Source organism: Diabrotica undecimpunctata, chromosome 9, assembly GCF_040954645.1.
Source record: "Diabrotica undecimpunctata isolate CICGRU chromosome 9, icDiaUnde3, whole genome shotgun sequence".
In the NCBI taxonomy this organism is placed as follows: Eukaryota; Metazoa; Arthropoda; class Insecta; order Coleoptera; family Chrysomelidae; genus Diabrotica; species Diabrotica undecimpunctata.
This window is the reverse complement of record NC_092811.1, coordinates 97,290,990-97,307,326: the sequence shown is the minus strand read 5'-3', so window position 1 is coordinate 97,307,326 and position 16,337 is coordinate 97,290,990. Positions and strand designations below refer to the sequence as shown.

The window sequence follows — 16,337 nt, the reverse complement described above, 5'->3', positions numbered from 1 at the left end:
ACGTTAATTCCCTCTACAATATTTTGCCATAACTCTTGACGGTTATTTATTTTTTTTTATAAACAAGTAGCCCCACAAGTGAAAGTCTAAGGGATTTAGTTCGGGACTGCGTGCTGGCCATGGGTATACACTAGCTCTACCAATCTACCTTTGAGGATTAATTTCATCTAGTGAATTTCTAGAAGCTAGAATGTGGTGGTGCATCATCATGGATGTACCAAGACTTACGTCTCAAATTTAGAGGTATGTCTTCTAAAAGAGTTGGTAAATCTTCTCTGAAAAAAATTAGATACGTTACTCGGTCAAGCCTAGTTTCTGTCGCATAGGTATGGTTATTGCGCCAGTTAAACACACCTCTTCTAGTAAATGTGACTTTATCGGTAAATAAAATGTTATTATAAAACATTGGATCGTCTAAATGCCGCCCTATCATCAACTGACTAAATCGGAGCCATACTGGAAAATCCTGTGGTAAAGATTCTGTACTGGAGTAAAACGATACGGATACAGATTTTCTGTCCGTATTATTCTTGACACTGTAGATTTGCTTATACTAGTGGCCGCAGAAACAAGCCTTGTACTGGTTTCTGGATCTCTGCAACATGCACAACAATTTCATCCTCCATATCCGCATTAATTGCACTCGGTCTTCCAACATGGTTTGGTTGTCTTCTATTGGGAGTTTCGAAAGTTCGAAATAGCGTTGAGCTACTTTACGAGAACAAAAATTTTCCTGGGCATACAAACAGATCATATCACGCATTTCTACATTAGAAAATTCACTATGACGTGGCATTTTACCTTTAACTTAAGTGGTTTATAAAAAACTTAATAGCACTTTGACAAATAATGACTCGCACTGCACTTTGACAACTAATAATAAATAAAAACGTAGTTACGCCTTGACGTTGCCATTAAGTTCAAAACATATTTTTTTGCAAAAAATTAAATAGAGACATGCATCATTAACAAAATACGTTGATTTCGGAAACAGTGTACTTTTTTGATGTGAAAGAAGACTATGTACCTTTTTTGTGTAGAATTGAATGTTAGTTCATGTTTTTGAAGTTATACTTCTTCAGGTGCAATTGGGAAAAATGTTGAGAATGAGTTTTTATAAAAGTGACAATCTGAATTACCTACGCGCTCACCGGTAGTATACAGTTAGTTGCTAAATCTTTGAAGTTATGTATGTATCAGTGCAAATAAAGTGTCAAAAAAATATATTTTATAATTTTTGTAGGTCTTCAAATAAAAAAAACTTACACAAAAGATTTAGATTATGTAGTTTATCTAATGGTGAACATTTTGAACACTTAGTGTATTTTTTTCGTTTCGTTTTGAATTATTCACTCTGTCAATTGTTTTAAATTCACTTCATTGTTTAATTTAATTCCTGATGTTTTTTTAAATTTTTTACTGTGTAAAAGCTTTAATAAAAATAATTGTTTCAATCATATGCATTTTGTTTGCAAAAATTATCTACTACTAGTACATTTAATATTCACTGGTATTTATGACCTTTTGAATAACGTTTGAATTTACATAAGTTCTTGTAAAATTTTTTCCTTCTCACGTCTCTAAAAAATACGTCTAAGTCGAAAACGGTGTACTTTTTTGATTTGAAACAAGAATAACTTTTTTGTGTAGAATTGAATGTTATTCCATGATTTTTTTCCTAGAATATTTCTACACAGGGCGGACATAAAACTTATGGCCACATTATTGAACTAATGTTATAGTAGGTGGCGCCACCTAGTGTCAATGGTGAAACTAATATCATTTTCATATTAAACATACTAAATAATAGCAGGATACCAAATTCCACTTAACTCGGTTGTATAGTTTTCAATATATTCCTAAAAATAATATACAAAAATATTAATGAATGACCCTGTAGAGAACGAAAACTAGCAACATTTTGCCTAAGCAATTTGTGCTCAAACGCTTTATTTTGATGTCTGCTTTCACCCATTAGCTAATGTTTAATTAATTATGAGACACCCTGTATAATTCTCTCTTTATCATTTCTTCTGAAAATGGAATGTTTCGCTGTTTTAACTTCTCCTCATTTTGTCCTTTTTAAACCCCATGGTGGATTATTTTTGAACACAGTACAAGCTAGGAGTCAAAAATGAGGAATTATTCAGAACTAAAACTTGCTTGAATTAATAATAAAAAATAATTAATAATCTTTCATTCAATCTCTGGAATAATTTCACTTGGACCAATACTACTTCCGAGGCATCCTGTTTTATCTAATGGCATGGAAGTTACAGTAAAAAGAGCTCGGCCTATAAACAAAATATTTTACAAAGCAGTATATAAATACCTTCCATTTTATACTACTCTGGTTCATAGAAAGTATTTGAATTCTAGATCCGTTTTTAACAATGGCTCATAAACTGCTAAGAATTTATCTCAAGTATAACATATCAATGGTTTCTTTATTGATTTGCTTTTACCTACCATCAAAATATATTACTCTCCGGAATATACCGAATAATATTTCAAAATGCTGCCAGTATTTGTAAAAATAAAACCGAACACGTCGATGAACATGCAAATTCAATTTCATTTGGACGTAGCTGAATTTTAAAATAACCGACAAACATATTTTTTAGTTAATCTACACATGTATATTTTTTCTGTGGAATAAACTCTCTGTCGAGTTATTCAGGTAAGTTGTTGTTGATATATAAAAACGCATATTCTATTAATAAAAACACTGGAAAATGGGATTAAACGGCAGTTTTTATAGACTGTTTGTATAAACAATGAAGTCAGCCAGATGGCAAACACAGATAAAAAAAAATAGTGCTTGGAAAATAATTTTGGAAATTAATAAAAAACATAGATATGTAAATAAAATACATCAGAGATCAAACTATCAATTAGGTATCTATGCAGTGACGATGTGGTGGACTAAGGCACTTAAAATAACTGTAAAAGCCAAACTCAGCAAGGTGCAAAGACTTTGTATGGAAATAACCAGTGCCAAGCTTACTACTCCAACAGCAACGGAACTCTACTACGGCTGTCTCCCATGCAGTTATTAATACTTCTTCTTCTTCAAGTGCCATCTCCGCGGCGGAGGTCGGCAATCATCATAGCTATTCGGACTTTTGAGACGGCTGCTCTGAAAAGTTCATTTGATGTACATCCGTACCACTCTCTCAGGTTGCGCAGCCATGACATTCTACGCCTCCCTATGCTTCTCTTTCCTTGGATCTTTCCCTGCATAATCAGTTGGAGCAAGGTGTATTTCTCTCCACGTGTAATATGTCCGAGATATTCTAATTTTCTTGTTTTTATTGAATTTAAAATTTCCATTTCTTTGTTCATCCTTCCCAGAACCTCTTTGTTTGTGACGTGTTCTGTCCATGATATTTTCAGAATTCTTCTGTACACCCACAGCTCAAATGATTCCAGTTTTTTCATTGATGTCGCATTCAAGGTCCAAGATTCAATTTCATAAAATAAAGTCGAAAAAACATAGCACCTCGCCAACCTAACTCTTAGTCCAGTTTTAAATCCCTGGTACATAGAACTCTTCTCATTTTGTTGAAATTAGTTGGTAATACAAGGAGATGCAAAATTGGAATCCTACAGAATAAAATAATAACTGAAACTTCACAATAAAGGGGGACAGGGCATTTAAGTATCACAAGGACTGTGACGAAGGACATTTTTAATGAGGAACCGGATCACAAGACAAAAAGATACAATTTTAAGAATTCATACAGAGCGTTTCTTGTTTCTCCATACATTCCAGACAGAAATTTATGGAGAAACAAGAAGTACCACAACCAACAGGGTAAGATCTGGTATATAGCCGGATCTACGACTAGAAAGAGTGTGAGGGCAGAACTGCATCATTTTTCAAGCTGAGGTTTATGCGATATTGCAATGTGCAAGCGGAAATAATGAGAGAGCACTGGAAAAAGAGCAGATCCATATACTGCCTGACCGTCAAGTGGGTCTGTCGTGTCAGGAAGTGACGTCTAGGCTGTCATCAGAGAACTGAATGAACTGAAAGACCGGTTGTCAACAAGGTTGAGCTTGTCTGGCTACCAGGGCATCAAAGGCACCGAAAAACAGATCAACTTGCTACAAGAGCATCAAACTTTTGGGATTACCAAAGATAGTAGATCCGAGAAAGTTATAAGCGATATTCGGAGAGAATCCCAAAACAAACACAGGTGAAATCTTCATTGGTTGACCATTTACAAAAAGAACAGGGAACTGCTTCACACGGGCAGAGACAAACTGTAAAACAGTTACAGGAATGTTGACCTGGTATGCATCAGTAAAAGAATTTCTTAATTAGCAAGGAATTTAAAATGGAAATCTTAACTGCAGACTAGAGAACATCTATTGTGCAATTGCGAGGTACTGGACCGCAAAAAATAAAAACTATACGGGAAATCAAGAGGAGACCCTGGTATATTATTCAGGACACAGCAGGCAAAAGACCTTTACAAACTTTTACAGGGTACAAAAATTCTAGACGGAGTGTAGAAAACAAGAATGGACAGAAAATGCAATAAGCATCAGCTTCAGTGATAACGGAATAGAAGTTTATTTTAATCAAAAGCACAAAGAACAATCATGAATGGACCATAGTAAATTATTAACTCTTAGTCTTATGTAGATTTAAATATACCAGCAGAAGACAAGAACGTTCTACTCCCATTGAAGCATAGAACAGCTTTTAACATTCTCCTTCCCTGAATTCCATCCAAGGCACTCCTACTGTCCAACTTTTATCTTTCTCAGAATCCTTGAGCAATCTCATTTATGGCCTTCTTTTATATTGCACCTACTACAGGCTTGCCTAATGTATGCCCAGCTTACAACCCTAAAGAAGCACCAATTTCGAATAATTTGTACTCAATAAAAAAATCACTTACTTCTTCTTTCTGGTATTGTCCACCTAAACAAGACCCACGTGATTTTCTTAATGTGCATTGCATATCTTCATCTGATCCTCCATTCGCTGTGCTCAATCCTCCAAAATATTGAAATAACTTTACATGATTTTCGTTTGTTTTTTTTTTTAATTTGACATATAATTTTAAAACACAAAACTATAGAATAAAAGTGGCAAAAAATATTTTCCTAGGGTACAAAACATCACCAGTATTGAGATAATCTTCCAAACCCAAAAGAATAGGAATATATCCAAGTGATATAAAAATAATTTAATTTATGCAAAGGACGCCCGTACATAGTAAAAAAGTTAAACACGTTTTTAAAAACTCAAAAAACAAATATTTTTCTATAGTTAATATAAAATATTTTGATTGATAATCTACCCAAATAAAACAGTTTCACTTGAATGCAGTATAAGATTAATTAAATTGACATTTCTCTTTTTAATAAGATTACTATCACTGTCTCGCATTTTTTGTGTAACTTTTTGTAAATCTTCGGTTTGATCTCGAAAAAATGTGGGACAGAAACTTTGCTGATTTGAGAAAGTTCCTGGTAGTCAGTAAATATTCTAAAAATATTTGTGTTTTCAATGAAATGAGAACAAACTGTATATAAACTAGATACTTACTATTTTAGATCGTTAAAATTAAATAAAAAAGCCGAAATATGCACTACTTTGAATAAGTTATTATCGTAAATAATATACTATATACATATACATATACGTCCAATGAGAATAAGTCTAATTATTAATGAATGTAATTTTAAGTTAGCTTAATTTTTACTCTCTAAATATTTTAAAATTAAATAACATCATAGCATATTGAAATCCGTTGAATTGATCTTTGTTTTGATTGTTGAGTCGATCATGTTGGTTCAGGTTCTAAATTAGGGTTAACCCGGATTTTGGGCATAAATATGGTAAAGACATTGCTACCTTAGTAAATATAAGTATTTAATTGCTAAGAAAACTATTTTTATATTTAGTGTTTATAGCTTTTTCGTTGAAAGCATATTCAGATTTTTCTCCATAATTTGTACTTACATAACATATTTAATGATAATACGACTACTTATAAGACATGTAATAATAAACTAAAATCATTTTTTTGATTTTTTTTCTTTCGGGATGATACAATGGATATTTCAGAAAGCCATAAATGAAGAACAGCTCCCAAAGGAATGGACGGAAGCATATATGACATCTATATTTAAGAAAGGAGATAGAAAACGATGCGAGGATACAGAGGAATAAGCGTAATATCTTCAATAGGAAGATTATATGGAAAGATACTGCGAGAAAAGATAGAGAAAGCGATAAAAGGCAAAATCGGGGAGGATCAGGCAGGCTTCAAGGCAGAAAGATCATGCATAGACCACATATACACACTGGAACAACTGTTCTAAAAGAAAAAAAGCAAACAATAGAGGTATACATTTGGCATTTGTGGACCTGAGAAAGGCGTATGACTCTCTACCAAGGTCAGAATTATGGGAGGCAATGTACAAATTAGAAATACAGACCGAACTCATAGAAGCTACAAAACCTCTGTATAAAGAAAATAAAGTGTCCATTAAAATGGGAACCAGAATCATAGGAGACTTCACCACAACAAAAGGGCTACTGCAGGGCTGTTCCACATCTCCAACCCTATTCAAAATATACTTAGAGAAAGCCTTGACTACATGGAAAAGAAAATGCGAAGGCATGGGAGTACCGGTACGGAACGAATACCTATATGTTAAGCTTTGCAGACGATCAAGTAGTGATTGCACAAGACCAAGACGACCTCAGCGACATGATGAAGAAACTACAAGAAGAATATACCAAGGCTGGCCTAGATATTAACCTCGCGAAAACAGAGTACCTATCTACAAGTGAAGAAGACATAGAAGATCTACAGATTGATGACAACGTAACAATCAATCTTAACTCAGTATGGTGGTATAGACACCTATATATGAAGACAAAAACACAGATTTATAAAACATTAGTGCGAAGTATTATGATATATGGGGCTGAAAATTGGATCATAAATAAGAAAAACAGCAGTAAGATAGTAGCAACAGAGATGGAATGCCTGCGTAGATGCTGCAAAGTAACAAGAATGGATAGGAGAAGTAATGACGAAATAAAGCAAAGAACATCAATAGAAACATGCATATTAACATATATAGAACAAAAAAGACTAAAATGGTATGGACATGTAAGAAGAACTAGCAACAGCAGATGGATAAAGAGGATAACCGAATGGAGCCCCATAGGAAGGAGGAAAAGAGGACGACCCGAAAATCCTGGAGAAACGAAGTAGACGACGCCGTGAGTAAGAGAGGCCTAAACGATGGAGAATGGAACAACAGAGAGAGATGGAAACGGTTGAGCGAGGGAAGTCAGTGAATACTGTAGAATTCCTAAATATATATATAATTTTTTCGAAGAAGAATATTGGGTTTTGTAACTCTGATATATCGGGAAGAATACACAAAATTCATGAGAATTATTGAATGTAGTAAAAAGGAATTAATAAAAAATATAACAGGTTTAGGTTCCACAAGAAATAAATAGACAACAGGAAATCCGATAGATATACGAAAAAAGTTCATGAAAGCTTGAATTGGTTTGAATCTAAACATACTAGCTGTGAAAAATGTTTTTTCTATATAACTATTTAGGTTACTTGTACAGATCTATGTATGTCTATGTATAGATCTTATAAATATATTTTTCTAAAATATATATATTTCAGCACTTTTTGTAGACAATATGGGTAGTAGTATTGGATTCCAAAATGGATAATATGCACACAGTACCTAGGTGGTCAGATTCTTTTAATAATTATAAAATACATTATAAAATACAATTATAAGTACATATGTAGTAGTAAATTTTCAAAACTTTCAATAAATCTTCTATATACTTAATATATGGAATATTGATTTTAAATTCTGACAATTTCGTGATACTTCTTGGATATGTTTTTGATATATTATTTAGTCCTACCTGGTAGGTACCTAGGTCCTAGGTTCTACCTTTATTATCTTGATTTTAAAATATGTATGTTTATTATGCTGCTCATATATTTTTACAACAATGTGTATTTGTTAGTAATAGAATAGTCTGTTTCATATTTCTGCATATTCAACTGCATATTTTCAAGTTTTTGAAAGCATATCTGCATGCATAATTATGTAACCAATTATTCGAATAATAATTACATAGGTATGTGTTGAAAACCACTAAAAATTTTTGGGAATATGGATAATACGGATTTTAAAACAGTATACATCAGACGCAACGTACACTACGTAAAAAATGTATTTCTGGATGCAAAATTAAAATAACATCAGGATCAAAGAAACAGACAAATCTAACAACTAAAACTACAAAAATCCAGGACTCTTAACATTCAAATGGTATTAGTATTAAAAAATGTTATAGTTCTTTTATAGTTTTGTACCATACATTTCATAAATGTTTTGTAAAGTGATATGTGTGTAGAATAAGTTACAGAATGCCATCGCTAGACAATCTACTTAAGAAACTAAAGCTTTTATGCATTTTGCAGCAGTATAAGGTTTAGTGAGAAGTTCTGAGAACAGAAATATTTTAAGAGACGGAACTACAGAGACGTACATAAAACTTTGTAGAAAGTGCAAGTATTTTTTAAAAACAGTAGGGTTTCTTCTTTAAATAGATTTAAATACTGTGGCTGGAATAATTAATAGTTTTACAAAATATATAGTAAGAGACTTTTTTAATGATCGATGTGTATTCATGTAGAAAATTGTTAAAATTTACTAAACAAATTTTCAGAACCAAAATAAGGATTTCGGAACTCTGTCGCAATACATGTAGTATCCTCAAAAAGATTTGTATACGTGAATGTGTTTTTAAACAAATGTTCTAAAGTGTTCAAATCAAAACCATATCTCAAATAACAATAGACGAAATTGTTAGAAATATAAATTTATGAAATCATGTACCTAGGAAGACCTATCTGAAAAAATGAATAACATGGATTGCCTTTTTATTTTATCCTTCATCTTGCAGTGCAAAATTAAAAAATTAAGTATTTGTTTAAAAAAAAACATGATTTTTACATATTTTACATATTTTAACATATATAACATATATAACATATTTTATAAACTTCTAGAACAGGAATTGATAGGCAGAATTAATTATAGAAACATTTTCTATTTATAACATACATTGACGTACATTTTCTATGGATGTTATAAAACTAGGAGAGAACAAATACGAAAAAGCCACGTTTTTTAGTATGAAAAGTAAACAAAAAAGAACCAAATATTATTGACCATAGTAAAATATCAGAAATATTTAACAAGTTTGTATTAAATTGTTAAAACGTATATTCAGTTGGTGAGACTGTATGTGTTGATGAGATGATAGTAAGTTTTTGGGGCAGATGTAAATTTAAAATGTTAAAGCCGAACAAGCAGACACATGGTCTCAAACTGATGTGTCATACAGATGCCAGGACCGGGTATTTACATAATAGCTATATATATTGTGGTAAGGACTCTGATGGGCGTCAACTATCAGAAGATGAAAAAGAACTTTCGAAGCTAACTCAATCTGTTTGACGACCTTCTCGTCCATTGGTCAAAAACAAACTGAAATGTCACCGCAGATAATTGGTTTTCATCTATTGAATTAATGCAGCTTTTAAGGAGCAATGGTTAAGCTTACGTGTGTAAACCATAAAAAAAAATAAAAAGGAAATTTCTCCTTCTAGGGAGACAGGAAGCACTTTATATGGTTTTACTGAACAGCTGTCATATGCAGGAAAAAAAAGGAAAAGCTACAATTCTTATATCCTCAATGCACCACTGTAAAGACACTGATTCGCAAACGAAGAAGCCAGAAATTGTATCGTTCTACAATACGACCAAACGAGGAGTCGACTCACTAGACGAGAAATGTTCCAAAAGTACTTGCAGGCATCGTACCCAAAGATGGGCAATAGGAATATTTTTCAGAATTGTAGATATATCTTGCAGCAATGCAATTTTCTAAAACAATTGGCACAACAGTAAGAAGAACCACATATGTGAAGACGGGAAACCATGAATCATATTCCAAAAGAAATAACAAATTGTATACGTCGGGTAGTAGGTATTCAAGAAACAACTGCGTCAGATCTTGTAGATGACATCTTGGAAAAAAGAAAAATAGGCTGCTTTATTTGCTAAAGTAAAAAAAGAGAAATATAGAGAAATAAAGAGACATATGGTGCCGAATGTTGGACGATGACAAAGAATGAACGAGATAAAGTAGACGTTGTGGAAATGGATTATCTTAGAAGGTCATGTCGAGTATCGAGAATGGAAAGAATCAGGAATGAGGAAATACGAAACCGTACAGGAATTAGAGATACTCTTTCAGATAGAATACAAGGAAGGCAATTACAATGGTATGGTCACGTGATGAGAATGGAGGAGGAGCGGTGGCCAAAGAAAGCCTTAATGTATGTTCCGCCAGAAAGAAGGAAAAGGGGAAGACCACCAAATTCCTGGAGAAGAGAAATTACAAAAACAATGCAATCTAGAGGCTTAGAAGAGGGAGATTGGAGAGATAGGAAAAGATGGAGGCTGAAATGCGGGAAGCAGCAATCGCCGTAGGACCCCCGTTATATGATGATGATGATGAAAAAAAGAGAAACGATACAACACTTAATAGCAAAAAACCGATATACCTCCAGTGTACAAAACGAGTGTGTATTGTGAGTAAAGAAAATGATGTATTTTGACATTTGCTATATTATGTTTAATTTACTTTTCCAAGTATGTGTTTACTTCATATACATTGTGTTATATCCCCTAAGAAATACTAGATCTGTATTAGTTAATAATGATTTATAATTATTTTTTTACTGTATACTTTTCAAGTGTTACATTTGGTTTATTATTTTCGGTTTCCAAGGAAATATATATTTTTTAATTACTTTGTGTTGGTTTTTGATATTTATTATTGAAAATTATGTTATTGCGAGTGAATGTAATTAAGACGTTTAAAATATATTTAACTGAATTTCACAACAAACATGCAAAAAAAACTGTTTTTATTTAGGGTAGTCTTACAGACGACATGTCAGTAATTGTGTTCCAATATTCATATGTCAGTACTTAAGGGTTAAAATATCCTGATATTATGAAAACATTGTACACATTGCAAATTACATTCACACCAATGCAAAAAATCATCGAAAATTCAAAAATTTTCTTGAAGAATTAAAGAACGATGAACTTCTATGACATTAGATGAATATTGTTATAGTGTATTTTTATGTATGAGAGAGTAATAAAACAATAAATTATGTATGCAAATCCCTAAACTGTTGATACGGGTGACTCAATGAAAAACAGATATTTGTCAACAAGTTTACAGAAGTATATAGGAAAACAATTTTAAATTGATTATGACCACCAGGTATAAAGGTTGGAGCAGAATAGAATACAATAGTTGTGAGGGTTACTAATCCCTAAATAAGGTTGCCAGTGTCGGAGTGATGGAGGTTAACAGGTACTAATGAATTTGCAAGAAATGTAAGATGTGTATTTTATTGGTTATATATAACCAATAAAAGTTTAATAAGTACCTACCTATTTGCAAAATAAAGTTTAATTTTTTAGATAAAATAAAACGTTTTATTTTATCTGAAATAAGTGCATTCCACGAAGTAAGGGTTTCAACAATCAAACATTTAATTCTTTAATTCCAGGAATCTACGACAGTAATTGACTAGATAATTACCTTCTAAACTTATTCCACAGAAAATGTGATAGTGGGTTTTTCCATTTTGTATATAGGAAGGTCCAACTGGCGTATTCAAAATTCTTAACAGTTCACTAAAAGTAGGTACTTCAGTTGCAAGGTGCAGTTTATTGTGTATACTAGTGTTATGGAAAATTTGGAAGTGCCGTGTAAACGCCGAAAAATTGGTCCTCTAACAGTTAATGAAAAAACATTAATATTTAATTGTTTTAAATCATTTACAGACAAACGTTTATGTGAAAGTGTTGATGAGACCGTTGAGTTAGTTAGCAGTACACTTGGTGTTGGGAAATCTACGATTTACAGAGTTATTAAAGAAGAGAAATGTGGTAGTTTTCAAATGCCACGTAATGCTCCAGGGAAACCAAAATTTCAAATAGAATATCATTTTAAAGAAGGACTTCGACGGAAAGTGCATGAATTCTTCTTTAGACAAGAATTTCCAACATTGGATAAAGTTCTTGTCTCAGTTCGAGATGATAAGGATTACCCAGAAATGAGTCGAAGTACGTTATGGAAACTTTTAAAAGAAATAGGCTTCCGCTGGAAAAAAAATCCCAGAAAGTCTATTTTATTAGAAAGAAGCGATATTGTCATATGGAGAAGACATTTTCTAAGAACCATAAAGGAAATGAGAAACCAAAAAAGAAAAATATTTTATCTTGATGAAACATGGATCAACGAGGGTCATACACCAAATAAATTTTGGCAGGATGAAACTGTTACAAGTCAAAGGCACGCTTTTGTAAATAACTTATCTACTGGTTTAAACCCACCATCAGGAAAGGGACGCAGGCTGATAATAGTACACATTGGCAGTTCAGACGGTTTTGTTGAAGGTGGTTTATTAACTTTTGAATCAACTCGTACCGGTGACTACCATGAAGACATGAACGCTGATGTCTTTCAAGAATGGTTCGAACAAATGATAGATCTTCTTCCTAAGAACTGTGTAATAGTAATGGATAATGCAAGTTATCACTCCAGACTTATAGAAGGACTGCCCACAACTAAGTGGTTAAAAAAAGACTTGCAGAATTGGCTGAGTTCAAAAAATATTACGTACCATCCCGGATCTATAAGAAAGGAACTTTATTCGTTGTGTGCCCTTCATAAAGAAAAATTTAAAAAATACGAAATTGATGAAATTGCCAAAAATCGTGGAATGACAGTACTTAGATCCCCACCATATCATTGTGAATTAAACCCGATTGAACTGGTATGGGCACAGATAAAGAGTGAAGTTTCAAGAAAAAATACCACTTTTAAAATTCATGATGTTAAACAGTTGTTTTTGGAGGCCGTAAATAATGTAAAACCTGAAAACTGGGAAAAGGCAGTAAATCACACTATTAAAGAAGAGGAAAAAATGTGGAAGCTGGACAATATTACTGATAAAATGATCGAGCCAGTTATTATAAATCTTGGTTCTGAAAGTTCATCTTCTGAATCTGATTTGGATTTGTAACAAGTAGCTGTAAGTTTTATATTAATATTTTTATTCATCTATTTAACATACCTTAGACGGTTTTAAAAACTCTTTTTCTCTTTTGTAATTTTTAAAAATTAAAAAAAATGTGAATTTTTTAAAACCCTTTTTAATGTAGGCCAGTCAGTTCTAATATAGTGTGTGATAAAAGAGGTCACTTTTGTTTACATACACATAACACTTTATAACACTGAAATAATTCATTTATTTTTTACAATTATTCAAAGTAATTTTTCAATTAATCTTGAGCACGCCCATGGAGTGGTCGGAGCTACCAGTTAAAATTATGCTAATTACTCTCTCGTTCATAAAAATAAACTATAGGGTAGTCTTACAGACGACATGTCAGTAATTGTGTTCCAATATTCATATGTCAGTACTTAAGGGTTAAAATATCCTGATATTATGAAAACATTGTACACATTGCAAATTACATTCACACCAATGCAAATAAAATCATCGAAAATTCAAAAATTTTCTTGAAGAATTAAAGGACGATGAACTTCTATGACATTAGATGATTATTGTTAGATGGGCATTGTTAGATGGATATCTAACTACAACGTATCAAATCGATTTGTAGATTTGTTTGATCCGATAACTAAATTTCTAATAGAACGGGAAATAGCCTATTCAGAATTAAACGTTGACGAGTGTTTGCAAGACTTAATGTTTGTGACTGCCGTCATGGAAAATTTACGAACTCTAAATGAACAATTGAAGGGAAAGATAAAATAATCTCAGACCTCCTTAGTGTATATTAAGTTTTCAAACTAAATTTCAACTTTTTTCAAATGGCATCAAAAATAAAATAATTGGTAATTTTTAATATTTTTTGTGCATACTTTTTTTAATGCGCATTTAAACGGGGCTTGTGAAATTTTCAATTTTAAAAAATGGTTCAGACTTTCAAGGTGCTTGGCTAACTCTGTTATAGTATCACTACAAAAACAAAATACAAAAATTGAATCATATCGGAAATTAAAATCAAATTTACAAAAATTGACATACCTAAGAATAATATGTGTTAAGTGATTAATAAAAATATTCTCTGATGTTCAATTTAAAACAACAATTCGATATTATATACAAATTAAGAAAGAAGTGGTTATAAATCATACCACGCCAAAATATTTACTAAAAATACCGCTTTTCCTTCCTTCTCATTGTTTATATCTGTAGTATTTCTTGCAGGATATGTTTTGTAAATAAATTTCTGCATGTAAAAGTTACAGAACATGTGATTAAACAATATACGTACTTTGTAGCATTAAGTATATAGTTTGGTGAGAACTTGTGAAAACATAAATTCTTGTATGAGAAAAACTACAGTTGTACACAATTTTCCAGATTACAATATCACTTGTACACACACTTGAAAACACTTATAAACACAATACAAAACGTACATACGCGCACATCCTCTGATTGAATGCAGAACAAACATCTACGCTATGCTCGTTCGAGACCTCGCACAAAAACTGCTAGCGTTGGAAACGAGTATTCTACGTAAAAACTATCGAACATTCCTACCATACTTCAAACAAATATTAATTAAATAAAATTTGGGTTTTTATAGAGTTTGCCGAGGCCTAATTTTATTTATAGTTATGCAGAATATTATAGTAAAAGAAATTTGTATAATGTTACATTTATTTAAAAAATGTTTTTGAACAAACTTGGGGATGGGATTTTAAACTATATATTATACAGGGTGTTTCAAAAAAGTATGTCATAAATTAAATCACGCATTCCGGGGACAAAAATAAATTGATTGAATCCAACTTACCTTAGTACAAAAGTGTACACAAAAAAGTTACAGCCCTTTGAAGTTACAAAATAAAAATTGTTTTGTTGCATTATCTCCTAAACTACTTGACATTTTGTAATAAAAATGGATACGTTACTTTCTTGTTCTGAAAGCATTTTTCATACAAAGACACAACAAAATCTAAGGGCACAGAAAAATTTTAAGGGGGGTGTGCAGCCCTAAATCCCTCCAAACTTTTTAGTACGTTCAAATCAAATGAATTTTGTCGCATCATTAGTTTAAGACATTATTTTTAAAACTTTTTTGCCACTTTTCGAAAAACTAGTTTTTTCCTAGTTGGCCATAAAATTACAATTAGTTTCTACGGATACAATAATTATTACAAACAGTTCCATCAATAATAGTCAATAATTTGAAGCTATCATTTATTGTGTAAATAAGATTATTAAAAATTTTGATATTACAATGGCCTACACATTTCAGGAAATGGCAGATATGCATTTAACTTTGGGTAAGTTGGATCAAATTAAATTATGATTTCAGTAAACTATCGGAGATATCGTAGGTGTATGTCAAGGAAATAGTGCAGAAGCTGCAAGGCGTTATGCAGTAAAACACCCCAATCGAAATACAACCGATAGACGATTATTTCTGACCATTGACCGTCGTTTACGGGAAACGGATACATTCCAACCGCAAGTTGCTGGCAATAGTGGTCGTCCAATAATGGATGCAACTGATGAAGACATTTTAGAAATCATTGAAGAAGTCCCTGGAACATGTACAAGGGTAATAGCTACTCAACTAAATGTTCCTCACGTAAGGGTTTAAAGGCGTTTGAAGGATCAGCTGCTTAAACCCTATCACTTAAGAACGGTTCAAGAGTTATTGGTTGAAGATTATCCTAAAAGGATTGGATTTTGCGATTGGTTGTTAATGGAAAAAAATCGAAATGTTAATTTTATTAGAAATATTTTATTTACCGACGAGGATACCGTCAGTAGAAATGGAATAACAAACCATCATAACCAGCACATTTCGGCCGACGAAAATCTTCACGCCAAAAAAACGACTCATCACCAAAGAACTTTCAAAGTTAATGTTTGGGCAGGAATTGTAAATAACAATCTAATAGACCCAGTATTTCTTCCCAACAATTTAAATGGTGATAATTATTTGCAGTTCTTGGCAAACGATTTACAAGAGTATGTGGAAGAAGTGAATATTGCAATAAGGCAAAATATGTGGTTTCTACAAGATGACGCTCCACCGCATTACAGTAATGATGTCCGGGAATATCTTTGCAGGCAGTATCCTGGTCGGTGGATTGGAAGGGGTCG

General features: G+C 32.3%; 1 protein-coding gene across 2 annotated transcripts in view; it reads right to left on the bottom strand.

The window, feature by feature from the left end:
• The window catches only part of LOC140450304 (irregular chiasm C-roughest protein-like), a 518,835-nt gene that overhangs the window by 488,185 nt on the left and 14,313 nt on the right, over window positions 1–16,337 (bottom strand). Inside the window, exon 1 of one of the 2 annotated variants that reach the window (XM_072543858.1) lies at window positions 14,488–14,651. The exons of the other annotated variant lie outside the window; for it this stretch is intronic. The gene's annotated coding sequence lies outside the window, so the exon portion shown is untranslated. Of the gene's footprint in view, window positions 1–14,487; window positions 14,652–16,337 lie in introns of those variants that run through there. 2 annotated transcript variants of the gene reach the window in all.